This window comes from Aulonocara sp. 'chitande type north' Nkhata Bay, linkage group LG12, assembly GCF_057382095.1.
Source record: "Aulonocara sp. 'chitande type north' Nkhata Bay isolate Kocher_YH1m ecotype deep benthic linkage group LG12, A_spYH_male_GT1.1, whole genome shotgun sequence".
NCBI lineage: Eukaryota > Metazoa > Chordata > Actinopteri > Cichliformes > Cichlidae > Aulonocara > Aulonocara sp. 'chitande type north' Nkhata Bay.
This window is the reverse complement of record NC_141355.1, coordinates 31363420-31383214: the sequence shown is the minus strand read 5'-3', so window position 1 is coordinate 31383214 and position 19795 is coordinate 31363420. Positions and strand designations below refer to the sequence as shown.

General features: G+C 36.7%; 1 pseudogene; it reads left to right on the top strand.

The window, feature by feature from the left end:
- The first annotated feature begins 1258 nt into the window (after window positions 1-1258).
- Window positions 1259-19795, top strand: part of LOC147317773 (uncharacterized) — a 46210-nt pseudogene continuing 27673 nt past the window's right edge.

Genomic DNA, 19795 nt, shown 5'->3' with positions numbered 1-19795 from the left:
TTTGCAAATTCTGAACACATATTAATCACCACTGTTACTTTCCGCAATAATTAGTTAACACAACAAAACACACCTTTCAGCTTTTCATGTGTTTTGAAACTGTTTTGGTTTTTTTTGGAGACCTGGAATGTACATTTTTCTATCTCTTAAGCACAGAAAAAGGTTCAGACATTTTTCATAGTGCATGTATGACGTTTATTTTTTCCAAAGAAATAATTAAAACAGTTCAGCAGGCTAAATATTGAACTTGAAGTATAAAAGCAAAGTATCGATCCAATCATATATCCATCCAATACCAATACTAGTTTTGGTATCAGTACTATCGATATTTGGATCAATCCGCCCACCTCTAGTATGTCTGAGCTTTAGCCTGCTAGGATGAACAGCATAAATGAGCCTGTCTTAAAAGTGTTGAGCGTTGAAGGTACAGTACAGTTCTTGTTTAAAAATGTAGAGAGTAAAAGTAAAAAGTAGTCAGAAAGAAAACTACTCAAGTACAGATACCTGAAAATTGTACTAAAGTACTGTAATGAAGTATTTGTACTTCATTACTTCCCACCTCTGTATGTGTGACATGCAGGTAACTTATGTTGAGTGTGCGCATGCATGTTTTATGTGTGTGCGTTTTGGTTACTTTACTGCCATCACTGTACCATAAGCACCCATTTTTTATTCATGTGACTATATGTCAGACATACACAGCTAAAAAGTTTTAATGCGATGTATAGAAAACACACAGACACACACACACACATGCACACACATAAACTACAGTAAGAGACAATGATAGATAATGTTACTTTGCTTTAACACATTTGAGGAAAGTTGTTGTTTCACGTCGATTTAAACATCAAACAGATTTGAGCCTAAACAGTAACTCATGACAGGCATTCCTGTTCGTTTAATAATCACAGGAGGATGTCGCATAAAAAGAGATGACGTGTGCCAAAGTCAAGGGTTAAAAGTGGGATGTTTTTGATTGTTGTTGTTTTTTTGTTTTTTTTTGGCACAACACCAGAGACTGCAGGTATCCGTAAGTTGTGGCACTTCAGCATCCAGCTAGCCCTACTGAGCTGCAGCGAGGAGCATAAATGAAGTTTCACATACGGTAATTTCAAATTCAACGTTTCTATCAGCTTAACAAACATTAGCAAACACACAAATTGTTTGTGTGCACTTTGTTAGACAGTGTGTTGCTAGCTGAAGCTGCTGTAATTCACGGGGAGAGGAATAAAAAAAGAGTTAACTTCACTCAGAGATGGAGAAAGACAAGAAAGACAGGACAGTAGAGGAGCAAGAGAGGTTAAAGGTAAGAAATGCTCAGTGGTGTTTGATAAACTGGAAATTTTAAAGCGTACATGTAAGTCCTCGTGTTTTTAAATTAGATATTGGGTCTGTAACATGTGACATTGTAAATCATGCTGCAAATTAAATTGTGGTAGACTAACTCTGCTATTTAAAGTCTGCATGAAAATCCTCTGCAGGTTACAGCAGGATAAACAGGTTAGCTTGCTGTACTGTGATAGATTTAAAGTAAAGAAAAGTGTGTGACTGGTACACAGTGGCTGTGGCATGCTCAGCCACGGACCGGTTTGTGCCAGACAATATTTTCACAGACCGGCCTTTAAGGTGTCGCGAATAAATACAACAAAATAAAAGTAGTATCGGTACCGAAAAAAAGAAGATTTATTCATAACACACGTGAAAAGACCCAGGAAAACCGAGTTAAGGAAAAAAAAATGATAACAAAATAACGCTAAAAACCGATAAAAACCATACATTTCACACCCAAGTCTCACTCTCGTGGCCTGGTACCAAATGACTCACGGACCGGTACCCCTTACTGTACACATTTTCCTGTCTAGAGCAAAGTCACCCTCTACAATGAAGGCAAAAGAAAATACATATATATTTTTTATTTTCCTTCTGCTTCTTCAAGATATATAATTAGATACTTTTCTTAAAGTTAGACTAAAGTTTCTAATTCCATCTACTGATATTTTACCATTTACTGATATTGTAACAACATTATATTAATATAGCTGTTACAGCTCTCCCTTTGTAGAAGAGGGTTTTTTTTTTCCTTTTCTTGTGTTGCAGGTCTGCCTCATGAGCCACAGCTGAGGTGTGTCCCAGCTCGTCAGCCACGGCATATAGTCTGCCATCCTAAACTGCCACAACCCTGCCACTTCCCCCATTTTTGCCAGAGCTGTGAGCTATCGTGTTTTGGGCAGCAGGTGTGTGTGTGTGTGTGTGTGTGTGTGTGTGTGTGTGTGTGTGTGTGTGTGTGTGTGTGTGTGTGTGTGTGTGTGAGAGAGAGTGTGTGAGAGAGAGAGAGCTTAAACTCTGTGAAACCTTGGTTTTCTTTCTTTTATTGTAAGCAAAGGTGTGCCCTTACTGTGTTAATTAGTTCATCATTGTGGAATGCCATTTTTGTTTCAACTGTTTTCTCCTGTTTTTGGTTAGACAGTGAGCTCAGCCATTGTATTTTGTTTTGGTTAGTGAGTACTTGGTTTGATTTCTAGCTAAAGGGGTTTTTTTGTTTGTTGTTTTGGCCTTGGAGACCCTGAAGAAAGGGGCTTCCCTGTGTTAATTTTTACTGTAGTAGTTTTGGGCAATAAATCCCATTTAAATGACATCTATTCTCCAGTAGTTCATGTGTTCTCTTTCACTTTGTGTTACCCCTCACTCCAGTCAACACTTCGTTTTCAAGTGGGGCGTAACAATAGCTCAAGGCTCAGGAAGGCTCAAAAACAGAAACATCCTTCAAAGAGCTACTTTTTAGTTTCTTACTTTGAGTACATTCAAAGCCTTTACTTTTTTACTTTTATGTGGGTAAAACTTTTACTGCAGTATTTTTTTTAACAGTAGTGAAGGAAATTTCCATCCCGGGTTTCCTCCGTGGCGTGAGCGATAAGCAGAGTTTTGTCCTTTCCTTATAAGACTCCTAATTATTCAAAGTAACACTCAGGTATGCCGTTCAGCGGGTTAGTTACAGCGCCGGGAGCAGTTAGGAGAACAAAGTGACACAGACTGTTCAGATTGCTCTCCCACAATCAACTCAAAGGTTTATTAAGTACACAACAGCTTATATAGAGGAAAAAGGTTCGTGTGTCAGCAGGTTCTCAGTTCAAACCGGTACAGACCAAATAAGGAAACGTCTTCCTGCCTTGTGAGCAAAGAAGTATCCTTTGTGTAGTTTATCTCTTCAGTTACAATTTATGATCATCCCAGCAAAATACACTCCTAGACATAGAATACAGAGTTCTTTCATTAGTAAAATTCTGAAACAAACCACCTGGCTTTTTAACAAGCTCTTTTCTAAAAGATAAGGAAGGGAGGATGGGAGTAAGGAAGTGGTCTCGTCTCTGTGGTATTTTCGACCTCGGGGTACCAGCCTGTGATTCTTACACATCAATACATGGGTCAGAGAGAAAGAGAAAAACAACTAGTAAATGGGCCTTATTGAGTAACTCTTTTCTGTATAATATCACAATAAAACAATATCCTGTAAATGCTACCATGGTATCAAAATATCACAACAAGTAGTATTTGTACTTTTTGTAATTTTTGGTAATTTGGTAATTTATTTCAACATGTGAACAATATACAAGTACATTTAGAAAAGAAATGAGAGAAAAAAAATATACTATACAAATTACATACAAAAAAACATTCTGATTAATTTACATGTTGAAAGGGAGTGGGAAGAAGTATACACTTATTTAATCCCACCCCTGTCCCATAAATTATCAGTGAATATTTAGTCAGCTTCCTTACTGATATAATTTGTAATAAAAATAGTGAACAGATTTCTGATATACTATATACTATAATATCACATCATGAATTTTTTGTTTGTTTGTTTTTAAATAGAGACATTCACTTAATTTAAATATTTTCCCTTTCTTTATAGATCGAGAAGATCATATTTTTATAACTCTTTTTGAACAGTTTTATGTTTGGACATTGCTTTAATTCCATATTCAGTTTGTTCCATAGTTTCACTCCTTGAACAGAAACACAAAAGCCTTTTCTTGTAGTACGTACCTTCATTGTTTTGAAGTTACAAAAACCCCTTAAATTATAACTTCCTTCTTTCAAAAAAAACATACTCTTTATTTTTTGCTTTGAATAGAATTTGTGCTGTTTGGAATTTCACTATATCGTCAATTTTCAATATTTCAGACTGCAAAAATAGTGAGTTTGTATGTTCCCTATAACCTGCATTGTGGATGATTCGAATTGCTTTCTTTTGAAGAGTAAAAAGTGAATGTAATGTGGTTTTATAGTTATTGCCCCAGACCTCTGCACAATAGCTTAAGTATGGTGAAACCAGTGAACAGTAGAGAATATGAAGTGATGTTCTGTCGAATACCTGTTTTGCCTTGTTTAGTACTGCAATGCTTCGTGATACTTTGGAATGAATATATCTTACGTGAGCTCTCCAGTTAAGTTTTTCATCTATTATTACCCCCAGAAATTTATTTTCACTGACTCTTTCAATATCAACACCATTTATTTGAATCTTTGCATTTGTATTTAAACTACTATTTCCAAATAACATAAGTTTAGATTTATTCAAATTTAATGATAATTTGTTTTTATCAAGCCAGAACTTCACTTTACTTATTTCATTAGTCATATCCTCCAATAAATTCTGCAGATCATCACCAGAGCAAAAAATGTTTGTATCGTCAGCAAAGAGAACCATTTTTAATACTTTGGACACTTTACAGATGTCGTTAATGTACAAGTTGAAGAATTTTGGACCCAAAACTGACCCTTGGGGTACACCACAAGCAATGTCCATACATAAGGAGCGACCACCATTTATTTTCACAAACTGCTTTCTGTCACTTAAATAACTCCGGACCCAATCTAAAACTACCCCTCTGACACCATAACGTTCCAGTTTTCTTATTAATATATCATGATCTATAGTGTCAAATGCCTTTGTCAAGTCTATGAATAACCCAGCCACATATTGCTTTTTGTCTATGGAATTTGTGATGTATTCTATTGAATCTAATAGTGCCGATGATGTTGATCTGCTTGATCTGAATCCGTACTGACTCTCAGTGAGTAGTTTATGTTTATCTATAAATTTTTCCAGTCTGTTTTTAAACAGTTTTTCAAGAACTTTTGAGAATTGAGGTAGTAAAGAGACAGGCCTGTAGTTTGTGAAATGGTGTTTGTTTCCAGATTTGTATAGAGGTATAACTTTTGCTATTTTCATTCTGTCTTCTGTCTTCTTGTTAAGTACAGAATGTGTGTACTTTTGCCAACTCTGCGCATATACAAAGTTAAAAGATGACTACTCTCTGTTTAGACAATAATTGTTTAGCCACTGGAAGGTTGCTTATGTGGTTTTCTTTTCTGTAATATAGGTATTCAATGAAGTACCTGTCATAGGCAATGTATGAGACATTGATTTCGAGTTCTTTTAGACAGACAGGATTTGAGGAATGTGCACTGCATTTTTATTTAGATGTTGTGGCATTTACTTTTCTCCATGGCATTTAAGTTAAGTTTACTGTGTGGTTTATTTGATTTAAGAAAATTGTTGAACTAGAGGAATAAGGTAAAGCACTGCTGGACAAATGTTTGCACAAAAGCTCTGTGAAGATTTCTGATAACTGTTTGAAATATACTACCAAAGGTTTGGTTGAAATTGGTGTTGTGATTGTTTTTCTTTTTGGGGAAGAAAACCTGTTGGAAGCCACAGTATAACATTTGGCCAGCAAAGAGAGGTGCACCATGAAAAGTTGTGAAGCAATTGACAGTGCAAAAAAAAAGTGCAAATTTGAGCGGCTGGGACCCTTTTGGCCAGCTGGGGTCCTTCTGTGTGAGTTTGCATACTCTCCCTGTGCCTGCGTGGGTTTTGTCTGGCTTCCTCCCACAATCCTAAGACATGCATGTTTGGTTAATTGATCATTCTACATTGGTCATGGGGTTGAATGTGAGCATGAAATAGGTTTTGACTTTTGCCAGTATTCAATCATAAGGACAGATGTTTTTTTCTGTTTAGGCACATCGCAAACATAAGTAGCCTAAGTCTGTTCTATAAAGCAGCTGGTATTTACTGGTTAAGCACAAGATGCTCACTCATCATAGTCTTTTGCTGATAGTCGTATTTAGTCTGCTGTCAGAAGATTATGAGTTGATCCATGAGGGTTGCTCCTACCATTTTGAGATAAGGAGTAAAGGAGAAAAGAACACATACCTTTGAGTTTATCCAAGATGTGATGGCTTATTTTATTCGCTGGTGTTTTGTCATAAACGTCAAAAATTTCAGAAGCTGTGTGGCTCGATTGTGCTGTTGCAGTTTACAAGTTAAGTTTCCTGAAAGCATGGCAGGTGTTCCCTTTTTTTAATCAATGTACACCTGCTGCTACAGTGACAAGGGCATGTTATCTCCTAACCTCACTAACAAGTTTATTTGAATTTTCGCATTGTTTTAATAATTTTTAAAATAATTTTGATAATTATGTCAGGAATTTCATTTTGTTATTACATTGAGTTTTTTTTACTTAATTATATTCCCGTAATTAAACTACCCCGAACATTAGGCAACTGCCACTTATTTTGGTAACTGTTATTATTCCACACCACTACTCATTAGAAACATCTAATATTAATTTAACTTAAAATAATAACCTGCATCTAACAAAGACAGAAAGTGTATCATTCTTGGTGGAAAACAGAAAAAACAATAAAAAAAATAAAATGAGGTTAAAAATAAAAAATAATTATGAGCATAAAAACAGTCAGAAGCACAAGAAAAACACATTTTTCTGCCTAAAATTAGGATCATAAATTCTCAGCCAGTAACCTGAGCCATGGGTAAACTGTTCAGATGGGTCATCGTCTAATGGTTTATTACCTAGAAAAGGTTTACCATGATATATCAGTTTAAAAAAGCACATAGAAAAAAGGCCAGCAGCTCGATTTTGACGAGCAGCAGTAACAGCAAAGCTGAAGCTAGTGAGAGGATCTCATTGGTGGAGTAACCTAAACCTCTAAAAAAAGTCAAAATGTGTTCTAACTTATAAAAGAACATAACATACCACAAGTCTCAACTGAAAGTGACAATGTTGGGTGGAAATATCATGAGTGTGGGAATAAACAAAAAATGAAAAACTCGACAGTCTTCTCTACTATGAGAGAGAGAGAGGGATGCAGAGAGAGAGGGAGGGAGAGAGAAATCCTGTGGTAGGAAAGAGACCAAGAACTAAGGAAGGATTGAGGAAAACGGTAATAAAATGATGAGGCAGCAGAAAACGGAGGGCAGTGAGGGATGGGGGAGTAGATAGAGGTGGTAGAAAACAGGTGAAGAAGCAGAAAAGAGTAGAGGAAGGATTAGAGAGAAATTGAGTGAAATAGGCTGGATTGGGGGAATGGAAGAGAGAGAGTGACATGGAAAAAAAGATGAGAAAAATAACTATAAATTAGATGAAAATAGTAAACAGGTGAAGATGGACAGAAAACAATAAGCAGATGAATGAAAAGGAAGCAGAAAGGGCAGATGAGAGAATGAGGGATGTGCTATGGAAAGGCCATAAAGGAACATTGCAGACACAAAACAAAAGATGCCAAATCACTGGGAAAAAAAAGAGAAAGTATGGCACAAGCCAGCCACTGAACAAGAATAAGGGAAGCATGGAGATGAGAAAGGAGAGACTGATGGTGTGTGTGTGAGAGGAAAACAGAGAGTGAGAGTAAGGTATGTTGCAGGACTAAGTGGCCGGAGCATAGTCTGCCAAATATAAAATCAATAGACACTATCTCAGTCCGACCTCCTACTGCTGAATCCATCAAAAAAAATTTAACGATTCCTCAGTAAAAGATGCAGCATGGCAACACCAGGGAACCTGAGGGATTGTGTGTGCGCACTGTGCAGACTTTGTACAGTGCAAGTGTGGGTGCTTTACAGACAATAAATATGTTTGTGTATACATAAAACAGGCGGAATTTGTCCATATCCATGACAGCTGTGTATCTGGGTGCGTGAGCGTCTAGCACAGTTTTAGTGTTCATATCTGTGTGTGTGTGTGTGTGTGTGTGTGTGTGTGTGTGTGTGTGTGTGTGTGTGTGTGTGTGTGTGTGTAAGCTGACAAGCAGTTTATGCCAGAAGTAATTTCCAGGTACATAAGCTAAAATGTTGCCACTGTTTTATAGACTTGCAATTGTGTTGATGTTGTCAAGGTCTCTTAGTTCGTCTGACAAACACACACACTCACACACACATGGCTTGATTGAGACTACGGCCCAGATAAGGGGAGCTTACTAAATGATTCACTCCTTTGCTGTCACAGGCAAGCACACTCAAACATACACACACATACAGAGACACTAGTACTTTGCTTACATTTTACTAACTGGCTATGAGACTAGTAAACTAACACACAGCTTTTAGCAGCTGCCCAATATTTTTACAGGTGAATTTGTAGGAAGGTGTAAGGAGACATGAAAGAGGAAAAAGTACAGAGGTGCATATGTATAAGGGAAAGAAAAGAAGAAAAACGAGTGGAAAACAAGGAAAGGGGTTTATTAAAGAGGGTGACACAGAGGAATGTTACATGGTTGGGGTGAATTAGACAGCTTGATAGAGGGACAGGGTGAGTGAGGGGGGAGGAGAATGAGTGATAGAAAGCGAGACAGAGAAAGGAGTGTAAATTTGCATAGGGTTGAAATTGAAGTAGCTTTGAAAGGCAATTCAGCTAAATCAATTTGAAGTCCTCTATTGAAGGACTACGGGGATATCTAAATAACTCAGCCAATCTTAGAGGTACACATGTGCATGCACACACACACACACACACACACACACGCTTATAATGGATACATGGAGAAATGGGCATACACAAACATGAATCTGCATTTGTAAATATAAATATAAATTAGCACATACACATTTACACATAACAAACTCTTCTAAGTGTTAAGGAATGTTTTGTTTGTTATAGTGGATTACATGCAAGCATATACATTCAAGTTTTATGTAGTAATCACAGGTGTATGCTAGTTTTTTTTTCTTTCAACTGTGAAAAGAAAGAAAGAAAGAACTCAGTCACTTGTTTGTTTAATGATTCGTCTGGTGATCAAGTGTTTCGGATTAGCTTGGAAGAGATTTAATTTTACCATTCTCATATCACAAATATGACTACTCGGATTTCACATTCATGTTAATACCAGCAGCAACATTTAATTGTCAGTCCCCTGGGAGAATAAATCATCCAATTAACACTGAGCTAATGGGCGGGATGTTAATTAGAGCTGTCAACATCCCCCCTCTCCCTCTCTGTGTTATTTCAACAGCTATTCATCTTTTCTTTCGTCAATACTTTTTTTGTTCTGCTGATTACTGTTCCACAGGGGCTGTTTTTCCCCTCTTCCCCATGCACAGACAGAAACAAACATGAAGAAACACTCGTATACAGCCGCAGCTACAGTTATGACTACACGTGTCCACAGATCCAGTGCTCATCATCAAAGTGGTGCTTTGTCAGATTATTACTGAGAAATAAGACCTTGGGGAATAGTGAATACAATGGTTATTTTTTGTAATCAGTGGAAATTCATGTCACAACATCATATTATATTCACTGCAATCTATTTGAGTGCAAACTAACAGGGGGTATGGATTATTGCTTATTTCTCTTTGCAATGTATTAACTGGACATACAGTGTATTTGGATTACAAAGGCATTTCTTCAGGTGGTTCCAAGCATCTAATTCTGTTGCTCATGCAGTAGAAGATGCAACTACTATAAGTGTACGTGAAATGCAAATGAATGGTGTTGCACCAACAATTTAATGAATCTATTGCCCTGTGAATTTATTCCCGGACATGATACTCCTGAACAGCTTCACTGTGTACGCCAAAAATGTTACCTTAAAATATTGCTACCATAAAATCAAATAATGCAAGAGACAACACAAGCAGTTTTCACCACTGCTGTTTCTTTTTTATTTTAATTATTAGGCCACTAGCACAAAACCTCAGTATGTTGCTTTGTAAATAAGAATAAACACAAACTTGACTGTCAGCAGGCTAGTTCCAGGTGAGTTGCTGATTACGTTGTGAGGAAGCTGGTTGATGGATAATCAGGCCGTGGAAGGGGCTCTTAATTGGGGTGATGAAGGGTAAGTGAAAGAAGTGAACCTTTTAGAACTACATGACTGGATTCACTGAACAAGGAAAGAGAGGCTGCTTGAGATTTAAAATAGTAAGGACAATAATAGAGGTTAACAGAAAAATGTGTGAACCAGTAGAAGCCACAAAGTTTAGATTAAAGGAGGAACCAAAAATAAAACAAAAAATGTTTTAAATTAACAAAGCAAAACAGAATTATAAATGTCTAGAAAATGATACAATTAAAGATCAGATGACATTGGTATTATTGTATAAAGAGTTATTGGATGTGGCATGAAACATTTCCTGTATCTGTTCTTTTGGCAGAGGAGCTGAATCAGTCTTTTAGATAAAGTGCTTTATTTTGACACTCTCATTTAACTTCTGAGAAATACACAACATATGATCAAGATAGTGGCCAAAACTGTGTTTATGCCCCAGTCTTTTTGACACACTGGTTGTGTGAATTGAGTTAAAGTAGCTTTTAAGAAAAGCTTTCAAAAGACTGATAAGCTTATGCAGTCAGCATACTTTTTCATTACAGTGGATATCCCATCCACTGCCCTTTGGACCACTCTGTTCCCCAAAATTTAAGCTGACATAAAAAAACAGGGTTTCAGGGTGCTTACATTGCAAATTGCCATGCACACTTTGGCACACAATTGGCCCTTGATCTCAAGGGCAAAATTAAGATGGGGAATATTACTTTTGTTGATTTGTTGTGGTTTTTTTAATTGACAGTTTAAGGTCCTTGTCACTCATTCATTTTCAATCAAAATGGTAAATCACTTTCAAGGAGCATAACTGATGTCCAGCAGTAAGAAGTAAGCAGCAGATTGGCTATAAATGAATATTTTCGGGTTTAATAGTGGAAGTAGCCACTAAACTGTATATAGTACATACATTACAAAGATACCAGCTAATCAATGTCAAGTCATGGATGATTGAAATGTGAGAACTTCACTGAGCAAAACTTAAATACAAACATCTGGGACTGTCCTATCATATGATTTACTTGTTAAGAAGATATGTGCCTCACAGTCATAATTGTAAGGTCATGTACTGTTCAGTTAGTGGAGATAAAATTATTGCCACGATATGTGTAACTGTTAGCTAAAAACATGGAGCAGAAGCCTTATGCATGAAATTACATTTGGAAAGAATGTTCAGAGAATCCCGCTAATAATGTCAAAGCCACTGGTGCTGGTGTTATGAAGCAATGGCAACAGTAGGACAGCAACATGCAGGGTTACTGTTATGAAGGGACACTCAAGTCATGATCCTTATCCTAACATAGTGGGTTTCTGGGCCTAAACGTAACTGAAATGTTTGCCGTGCCAGCAAAGAGAAAAGCAAAACTCAAAGGTACAACAAATGAGAAAGTCAAAAAAATAAGCAAAGAAATCTTTAAAACACAAAGATCCCAGCTGGACAAGAAACTATTGCCATCCCTTAAGTCTTAAAAATTTGGCTTTGTAGGTGTCTAAAGTAAGATTATTAACTCTCACTGAGCTCTCTGATGCTGAAAGGCACCTTGTTTGCAAGACAAGCAGGTGATATTTGACAAAACAGCGCTCTATTACACCATAGGATGAGAACATAGTGAGTTTTTGTAGACGCTGTCTTTTGATATTTCTATCATTTCTTTATCATTAAATCTACTGGGACTGACACAAAGTATTAAAAAGTTGGGGAATAGCCTGTCTTTAAATTTTATCTGCTGAATAAATTTTTTATACATGCAGTGTTTAATTCAGTTAGTATCACAGTAACTGTTCAGGCAGAACAGAACAGAACAGAAAATATTTTATTGGTAAACATAACAGAGTTACAATATATCAACAGTTTGATGGTGACTGAAAAGGGTATGTATATGTGTGAATGGATCTTTTATTGTATTTTTAGGTAATTTGACAAAACCTTTGTCTCAAGTTTGGGCTCTCTTTCTCTCCTTTAACACACATGCACGAACAAGCAAAAACCACACATGCACATTTAATACCCAACTATAAGCTTTTTTGCCTATATCAGTAAAACCAACAAATTTACTTTAGCAGCAATTTAATCACAGTGTGCGTATGAATGCCTGTGCTTTGATGTTTCTTGTGTATTGATATACACCATTTCCCCACAACCACAGTATGCATGTGTGTTTTCAGTGTGTGTGTGTGTGTGTGTGTGTGTGTGTGTGTGTGTGTGTGTGTGTGTGTTTGTTTAACCATAACCCTAACCATCCTATGATTGTTTTTTTTTGTTACAGGGTAAATGTACTACTAGCTTTTAAATTAGTCATGCACTACTGCACACATAATACACACACACACATACACTGGGACAAGTGGCACACACATGGGAAGAGACAGTATGACATAAGCACCCACATATGTACGCAAGGAGCACACTCTAGTGAATAACAATAGAGAAACGATACAGCCTAGAAAAAGCCTTTTTCTCATAAAAAAGAGATTCACCTCTGCACACAGAAAAATACATACTCACATATTTTATAGAGTAAGCTATGAATAACTGTTAAAAACAGTTCCATGGAGTGTGTATATGTGGTTGTGGCCTTTATTTGTTATATCTTGGAACCATAAAGGTCACAACTCTTATTTAGCCATTTATCCATATTTACCACTTAATACTTCACAAGTATTTCCCTAACACAGTGGAGTTAGATAAATACACAGCGGTCCTCAACCCCCGGGCCAGTACCGGTCCATGAGTCGTTAGGTACCGGGCCACGAGAGTTGAGGCTCGGGTGTGAAATTTATGGTTTTCTGGGTTTCTATAGTTTTTCATTGTTATTTTTTTTGTTAACTCTGTTTCCCTGGGTCTTTTCCCGTGTGTTATGAATAAATCTTTTTTTTGGAACAGTACTGGTTTTATTTTGTTGTATTTATCCGCGACATCTTAAAGACCGGTCCGTGAAAATATTGTTGGACATAAACCGTTCTGTGGCACAAAAAAGGTTGGGGACCGCTGATATGCCTGGTTAGCGTGAAGCTTGTGTTATTTGTACATTTCTAGTATGAATAGTAAGTAGTGATATAGGAAATTACAGTTGAGAACCTCTTCATACCTTTTTAATCTTCAATCTTGATTTATAGTAAGATTAACTAACAAAGTAAAATATCAACATACATACACAGAATATAAATTAAAAGCATTAGTATAGACGTGGCCAGATTTGGGTACACAAATACAAGCATCTTTAATTATCAGATTTGGGTGTGTATGTTAAGTGAGTATACTGTGTCTTAAACCAAAACCATTACTAAACAATTTGTTATCTATATGTAGTGGAGTTGGGGACCCAAGAGCAGACTCACAGGCAGACTGCATTTAACAAAAAGCGATCCGTTTATTAGGCTGATAGTGATATATAAGGGATATATGGCTTAAAAGAGAAATTCCAAAGCAAACAATGACTGTCACAACACAACACTAGAAAACTACACTAGGAGTACAGTATATGACACTGCTGTGGGAGAAGAAAAATTGATTTCACATCAAACAAACACTACTTTGTTCATCCATCCATTATTTTACATTTATCTGAAGTCAGGTCATAGTAGCAGCAGGCCAAATGGTATTCCAGAACTCCTTCTCCTCAGCAACACTTCCCAGTTCCTTCTAGGGCATCCCAAGGCATTCCCCACCTCAACATTTTCCCCCAGCATGCTTCCAAAAGGAGGCACTCAGGAACCATCCTAACTAGTGAACTAACTCCTTTGGAAACAGAGCAACAATTCTATACTTAGTTCCTCACCCTTTTGCTAAGGCTAAGCCAGGTCACCCGATGGAGGAAACTCATTTTGGCTACTTTTATTTGCAACCCTGCTGTTTTGCTCAGGACCAAGATTTCATGACCACAGTGAAGGTTGGAAAATAGATCGGTTTCAGCTTTGCTTCCTCTGTTCAGCAACAGTCCAGCCCACATTAATGCTGTAATACATGGGTCCACCAAAGCTCCATTTTCTGCAGGCCTCATGGATAATATCCCATGATACTTGTACTCTCTCCTTTGGGTCATCTTCTCTCCTCCAACCGAAAGGAAGCAATAGGGCTGTTCGATATAATGATATCTATCGGATGACAATATGAAAACGCCTATCATTTCATATTACGCTATCGTTGTTTTATTCTGTTGCAAAATAAACAGATTACGGCTATATTTTTTCATCGTGTGTTCTCTCTTTCTCTTATATTTAATATAACCACACTACAGATGGACAATCAACTATTTTTATCTGTTGTTGTTAGCAACAATGACAGTCAATCCATCACGTGGCTCCGCTGTCCGCTTGTTTAGTTTCCACATAAACCTTTCACAATAAAGCTGAAGACCCTGTTGAGATTTTTCAAAATAAACTGAATCACGTGAAATAGTATGCAGTGTTTACGGACAAGAAGCTAATAAGAGCCGTCAGGTGCTAAAAATAAACCTTAGAACAGCCTTTTCTCCGCAGTACACCATGTAATAAATACTCGCAAAGAAAATTGCGGCCGTTTCAACTTATGTAACACTCGACTCCAGTTACACGACACCCAGCTGAAAACACTTCACTCAAGTCGAGTTGCCCAAGATCCACAGAATCTACAGAAAATGTAAACATTTTGTGATATATATCATTGTTGGAACGATAAATGTCTTATATCGGGATATGAGATTTTGGTCATATCGCACAGCCCTAGGGAGCAATCAAACAAAAATTTAAGTGACAGGTTGCTACTAATATAAGTAAAAAAGGGAGACAAAAACAATTTAGTGAAAAAAAAATCAACTGTACAACCTCATATGCATATTTTTTGGCCTTGTTCTTTCTCAGTAACCTTGTGAAACGTCTGTAAAAAGGCCATCACCAAACAGCTAGAGATTTATAAGCAATGATATGCTCATAAGCATTGTTTCATGAAAATGTTTTCAGATTAATGGGTGAAGCTATTATCCTCCATTATTATGGAGCCATAATGCTATGTCAAATACTGAAGATGTATAACACCACACTGGAAAATATGACTGTGCCGATTTTCATATTAAATTATTCATTTTATCAAGTAAATGTAAAAACACAAGACTATAATATAATATAATTCAGAAATGGCAAATAAAGCCAGAAATACAGTGAAATAGGGAAATAAGTGAATCAAAAATAGCGGAAAATCCGGTTAAAATCACAACAAAGAGCATTTCAAAAGAAACAACACCGCAGACAGATAAAAACCTGAATGTTATTCGACCTGTTTTCATGCTAACCATTAAGAGGCTAAAGATAAAAGTTAAAGGGGCTCTAATAGTTAATGGAAAACTGTTCCACGGTTTATGACTTAAAACCCCCAGTTTTTAAGTTAATGTGTTGAATGGAGAGCAGGGTCTAGCCAAAAGATCTGTAGAACATGGAGATTGAACATGAGTGAGTAGTTCAACAAGGTTGTGATCTGCTATGTTTTTAAAATAAATAAATAACCTTAATATTAAGAATTAGGGAGCTGTGTTATCTCTGTGATACTAGAGAGGAGTCTCTTTGCTGCATTTTGAAACAGATGCAGGTCAAACTGTTAACTGATTCTTACACAGAGAGAATTACGATAGATAGGTTGAGGTGAGAGGAAATAACAGCTTAATCATTTATAAATAGGGATGATTTTAATTTTTGCATGCCTTACACAGGAAGGAAGTATTTTATCTATTTAGTTAAGAAACAATGCAAATTGGAGACTGATAATGCTAGGCAAAGGGAAATTTGATGGAGCTCATTACATAATGTAGGTTGTGTCCCAGTGAAAAAGTGATGCAAACAAAGGATTAATAATAGGCTGTTAAATCAAAATGCATCATTCATGGACAGCTGATTATCTCATCATTTGTAGGAAACATCACACATGCCATGAGACTGCTATTCAGGATGTTCTCCAGCGTTCCAAAGTTAAATCATATGCATGGATAATCTTAGATCCTATAAAAAAAATGAATTCATCAGATTCCGTTTTGCACAACGTAACCAAAGTAATTTCATGTCTCAATATTGAAGGGCTGAGCAGGTGAAAATGGTGAGTTTTCCTTGGTTCTAGTCTGCTGTAATGTACCCTTGATTCCACTTTCACAGCATCATCTACTGCTTAAAAAATTCTTCAACTCTTCATTTCACTTCCAGATTTTTTAAGCTTTGGGTCATAGAACTATCATGCAACCCTTGTCTGACATTTGCCTTCCTGAACTTTCTTCAGAGAATAGAGTTTAAGATTGTTTCTTAAGTAGACCGAGGCGTCTTATGAAGTGGTCCCTGACCTTCCTTTACAAGGTTGCTAGATGTGCTTCAGGTGATGAAAACTTTGTGTACACAGGCATAAATCTTATTACTTAGTGTAAACTGCATACAAGCTGAGCATTAAATTATTAGTAAATGTGGAAAATACTAAGGATGTGACTCATGATACACATGAGAATGATACAGACAGATGAAAGGGCTCAAGAGATATGAAACAGAAAAAAGAGAGGATATCACAGATGCAGACGGAGAGGTTGAGTGAATTATTTTGGCAAGCAGAGATCACAGACCTCAGAAAGCCTCAGGACATTTACCTAATACACACACACTGATACTGCGGTTTGATGGAGGAGAGGGATATTTTTCTCTAGATGTGTGCACATGTCTGTAAGTGTTCACTAAGAAGGTGATATCACAGTCACAACCACAGCCATGTAGGCATAGTTTTAGAAATGTTGCACAAAAAAATGTTTATTTTTTCACTGAAAGTTGATATCAATAAAATGTGCGTTCAGATTGCTTACATAACTTACACCTGTTAATTTATGAACTGTCACATACAATTAGATTAAGGCTTTAATTATTGTTCACACATAAACAAAAAGATTGTTAGCATACACAGCTAATTCATTCGTAAGTGGATACCTTAGTTTTGGTCACATTTTTGGTTAGTTTTTGGCATGAAAACAAACAAAAATCTTTAAATGGTGTTTTCGCCACACCTTCACTGGCCAAAACACAACTAATCTTTTTAACAGCCAATGCCATTTAATGTTGTACTATCAATAAAACCTGCATAAGTGTAAAAATGCTCATTAAGACAAAACTGATAATGATAATAGTAATACTAACACATTCAAGTCACAGTTTTACCGAAAAAAAAAAATAAGAGTTGACTTAGTGAAATTAAACAAATAGCCAACATCTCTAACTGTTTCTTATACAGGGCATCAACTGAGCTGAAACATTCTGTGATATTTTTTCCATAACATCATGTCCAGATAAAGGTGCCTTTATGTTCAAATTTCAGTGACAGTAGTGTATAGCTTTATGTCAAATGTTGCACTGGAGTAATATTGAAGATTTGAAGAATAAATTTTGCTTTGGTAGATTGGACATAGCACTTTGAATGCAGGGCATCATATTAACTAAGCATAAAAACCTGTCGATTTGAAATGTCATTCAAAAAAGGGCATGTCATAGATCTTTTTAAGCATGGTAATTTTGTTATAGTGAATGGGTTTCAGGTAAACATTGGTTGGAATTGGTCATTCTGTACAATACAAAATAAAAAGAAATCTTTCTGAAGGTGACAAAATTCAGCTTTTATAGTTTTTGCCATGATATGAGTAAAATTAGGGAATTGAATCAAACTGTTCTGCAGTGGTTGCAGAGAGATTGTTTGTTGTAATTATCAGCTGGATAATAATGAGTCAGTGTCAATGATCTTGAATAGGATGTGGGAGGGACCTACAGACAGAACTGGGCATTGGTACATAGGGGGACTGCAAGTTTTACTCATTGGGTTCAGAATAATAAAATTTCTCTCTCGCTCTCTCTCATAAACACCCACACAAAGACTCAAATTTGAAGTGTTTAAACTGTAATAATTGTGGTGTTTTAAGTTTTATTATGCACTGTCTGTTGCATTCTCACCACCATACACATAGCATTATGTTTCAAGTTTATTTATGCTGACATTGCGTGTCAGCACAGAAACAACCCATCTATTGTGCAAGTAAGTATGACAATCATTGTTGTGAAAAGCTTAGATGTAAGGTGTAATAAATTACTTTAAAAAAAAAAAAACTCTCCTTTGATGATCTGATCCTTGATTGAAAAATTGGACTTTTAAAAATTTCCTCTCTTTTAGTGTAGAGCAGGCCAGAACTGCCCCCCCCCCCAAGAAAAAAAAAAATTGCTGCCCCCCCCTTGCAAGACAGTCCTATGTTGGTAATAATTCTAATAAATGTGAGCACAGGAGAGAGGAAGGCACCCTACAATGAGTTGAAACACAAACTTGTTATTTATTCCTTCTTAAAAAGGATTATTATGGACAAAATCTTATTTGATATGCACCTATATCAACTTATATAGCAGAAAATTAACTAGGCATATAATTCTTTTGTTTTTCTCTGTTCAAGTAACCTATATTTGACAACAGCATAAGAAAACCCAAAATTCAGTTTTTGGTATGCCACCCCAATATTTTTAGTTACCGTAGCTAGGTGTGGGTGATATTGAGTATATCCTGTAATAATGTTAATTTATTAAGCTGTATTCCTTACTGTGAGGAAGAAATTGGAAATAATTATTTTATGTGCAAGAAATATTGTGCAGGGCTGGAAACTGTCCCAGTTGTCATAATTCAAGAGGCAGAGTACTGCTGTCTAAAACTGATGCCAAAAACAAACAGACCTTGGTAGTGCAGGAAGCAGAAACCCTAAACCTTTGTTGTTAGCGCTCTCAATGGAATATCTGACCATTATATGACATATGTAGAAGTTTGGTGCATCAGTAGCAGTTACTAGTGATGTGCGGATCGATCCTGAAATATCGATTCCTCCGATACCAATCATTTATGTTCTAGAATCGATTCTCACATTAAAATATCGATATTTTAGTAATTTAGAGTAAATTTGTAGTTTATCATTAACAGGAACACAGTGGAAAGAAACTATAACATTCGGATTGCCTACATTCAAAGGAACTACTTCCTCTTCCGCCTTTCATAGTCATGTGCGAAATACGGCTGTATAAATGTCTCGCAGCCCCTTGGCGTGCGCACTCACAACAATGGCTGAGCGTAATTGTGCGGATGTATTTTACCTCCACAAACAGCTGAGCCGTGGTTTGCAATAAATGTGGCAAAAAAAGTGAGGTGTTGTGGCCATACTTGCCAACCTTGAGACCTCAGAATTAGGGAGACATTCAAAAGGGCTGTTTGGGCGGATAAATATATTTTACAGGGTTTATTTATCGGATAAAATACGTTAAATGTCACCGTTATTATTGGCCGGCCCGGAAACAGCGGGGGTGTCCAAATTCAGAGGCTGCTTCCACCTGAGGACCGGCCTTCGCGGTCTAAAGAAAGCCAGGTAGTACGTCACGAGCTCCCTCGGTGGAGTGAAACTCTGCCGTCTGCTCCTTGCTGTCTAAAATATAACCGGACACTGACGTAAACTCTTCTGTTTAATCAGTTTTCTGTTTGACGTTTATTCAGCTGTGTGAAAACCCCGGAGGAACCCTCCCGAGGGAATAATAAAGTTTAATTTAATTTAATCTAATCTAATAACTTTAATCTCAGCCAAACCGATTTACTCACGAACAAATAAAACACTGAAAAAGCCAAACAAGAACATTTTTAAGTTATCAAAGTGACTTG